Source organism: Cucumis sativus, unplaced genomic scaffold (genome assembly GCF_000004075.3).
Source record: "Cucumis sativus cultivar 9930 unplaced genomic scaffold, Cucumber_9930_V3 scaffold31, whole genome shotgun sequence".
Classification (NCBI taxonomy): domain Eukaryota; kingdom Viridiplantae; phylum Streptophyta; class Magnoliopsida; order Cucurbitales; family Cucurbitaceae; genus Cucumis; species Cucumis sativus.
The window spans coordinates 111,616-114,324 of record NW_022279546.1 but is presented as its reverse complement, the minus strand read 5'-3'; the positions used below and the strand labels follow the sequence as shown (position 1 = coordinate 114,324).

At 33.2% G+C, this 2,709-nt stretch overlaps 1 long non-coding RNA gene across 1 annotated transcript; it reads right to left on the bottom strand.

Moving 5' to 3' along the window:
• Positions 1–395: 395 nt before the first annotated feature.
• Positions 396–1,596, bottom strand: LOC116405793. Its single transcript, XR_004218894.1, has 2 exons — positions 788–1,596; positions 396–716 (listed from the first exon to the last, which is right to left on the bottom strand). It is a non-coding gene; the product is annotated as an uncharacterized LOC116405793 (long non-coding RNA).
• Between the last annotated feature and the right edge of the window lie 1,113 nt (positions 1,597–2,709).

Sequence of the window (2,709 nt, the reverse complement as noted above, 5' to 3'; positions counted from 1 at the left end):
AATCACATATATTTTTGTCATATTTAGCTCTCCAACTAAGTTAACCTTATTACATAAATTTTTGTCATATTTAGCTCTTAGGCTAAAATTGTACAAATAAATAATATTTAATTGAACCTAAAATAGTTAACTTTAACTTGAACCAACGATGAAAATGTGTGGCATCATCTTTATGTCAACACATGTCAACTTTTAATTAGTCCTAAATTCAATTATTTGTACTTTTTCGTGATTGGTCCAAAAATTCTTAAACCAAATATCATATCCAACATCATATTTGAAAAGGCAACAAAATCTAAAATTACACACCTGTTTGTAGCTCACTTTTCAAAACCCTATACTCAAAAGATAAATATGATTGAATAATTGATAATTTTCTATCCAGGAATAATAAATTAGTAACAAATAACAATTAAATGGTAATTCTATACCAAGGACATTGAACTTAACAAAACTATTTGCAAATAAATGTCTATAATCTAAGGTGTGAAACCATTGTTATCTTAGACAAGATGGGGGTTTCATATGCTACAAAAAGAGGGATACCACCATATGGGCGAGCCATGGCTGAAGAAGTTTAACCCAGTTCTGACCACCATGCCAGAGAGATCTCCTCCAAGTTGTTGCCTAAGACTTCAAACTCTGTATCCCGATTCCATGCTGCGAAAGAACTCCGTTTTCTCGACTGCTAATCCTATCTGACTATTCGACTATTCCTGCAACAGCAACAAACATCAAGACTGATCTTGTCCGCGGAAGTTTGTTAGATAGAGGGAGGTGTCCATACATGAAAAAACTTAACGAAACTCATCGTGGAAATCATAATCGTCCTCATCATCTTCGTTGAAAATGGCACTGTAAAATACGTAAGGATGATCGATCATTTCTACCAAGGTGAGACGTCCATCTTTATCTGCATCAGCCTGTAAAATAAAGACAGAATGAAGATGTTAATCAACAGATGTAGTTGCTCCCTCTGGAAGATGAAAATATTTTACAGGCCTAGTCTAATTCTAGATCTTATGCCTTATGGTAATGTTTTCTCATTTAGAAAACATTTGCAAGAAAGTTCTTCCATGTAAAATGATAAGATAAATGACGTCATACTATATCTTATGTTCTGAGGCTGATAGAGAACACTTGGTCTATCTTATTAAAATCAATGAGGACCATAATAACATTAACAATTATGCTACAGTTTATTGAGTTAAAAGTCAGATGCAATAGATTCATAATGAAATCTGATAAAGGAACTTCCAAGAGAATAACCATTCAGTCCACCAAGTGCAAACAGAAAACAATTGGTGTAATGACTGCGTTTTAATATGACCGATTTTACTACTCGTAAAATGAATTTTACACAATATTACTTATATGTGATGGGTGGTCGGTCAAGTAAAAATTAAAATAACTGTACAGAGTATAAAACAATCCATGGACAACCCAGCAAGCTCTCACTGATAGAGGAAAAGAAAGAGTAAATTGTTTCTACAACCATACATAAGAATCATGAGATGTTTGTTGATGACATTAATATGTGCCACAATATCCAAGCAATATCTCAATCGTAAAAGTAAAGCTAAAAAATTCATCGACTTGCATATGGGTTTTTAAGATTCGTTATGGATGAGTACCTGTTGTATGATATATTCTGCCTGTTGTTTTGCATAGTAATGCTATGATGGGTGAATTTTTCCAATTATAGGTAACAGCTCTTCATTAGACAGGTGTCTATGAAAAACAAAATACAACACACAAAATAATCCTTAAAGGTGTCAAATAGGATACAAAACTGTAGAATCATTGCTATAATCTTTTAATGAAACCAGACCCGTTCCTAGTAGATGGGTATATATTGGTTAGTAGGTGCCAATAGGTTCTCTCTAAGAATTATCTTTGGTTAGGATTAGGAGAGATGGGGAGCTCTTGAAATGTCTGTAGAATTGTTATTTATGTTCTTTTTAAAAATTACATTTTGTCAAACTGATTTTTATCAATTTTTTGTTTCTTTAAGCTTTATTCAAAACCACAATTTCTTGGAGAGAAATGAAGAATATAGAAGGGCACTCAAGAGGATAGAAAAGAGAAAAAAAAGAAGCCCAATCCCCGACAATAGAAAAGAGAGTTCAACCCTTCCTACAATAAAGGACTCCAATCCAAAGAATGATCCCAAAAGATCAAGACAACATATAAATACAATTTGGTATGGAAGCAAAATAAAAAAATGGGATTACAATGCCTGGTTATGTGAACAATCATTGGCAGTCTATCACATTCTTTTATTTACTCCTGGGACAACCTAGTAGGCCACTCATATTATTTCTAGACCTATTCCTAAAGCATGATTGGTGACATCATAATTTCCTGCAACCTTTCCATCATTGTGTCATAATTGACATTTTTTGTCACTTAGCTGGAATGACGGAGGTTATGAGATCTGCTTGCTCATTAAATATCTAAGTTACTAATTCTCCGAGTTTGGCATTTTAATCTTCAGCACCAATTAGTGCTTGTATTTGTGTTCTCAAAACATGCCTTTTCTTTTCTCTCTTTTCTTTTTCAGGTTGATAGTTTGGTTGAAGAGTTTGCAGATATAAATCGTAAAATGGAGAAAACAGGAACATTCACTATGGATAAGAAAAAGCTCCTTCAACTTGTTGGAAAGGCCAATTCAAATTTAGCAGATGTAATTCTCAAAGTTGGTCTTTT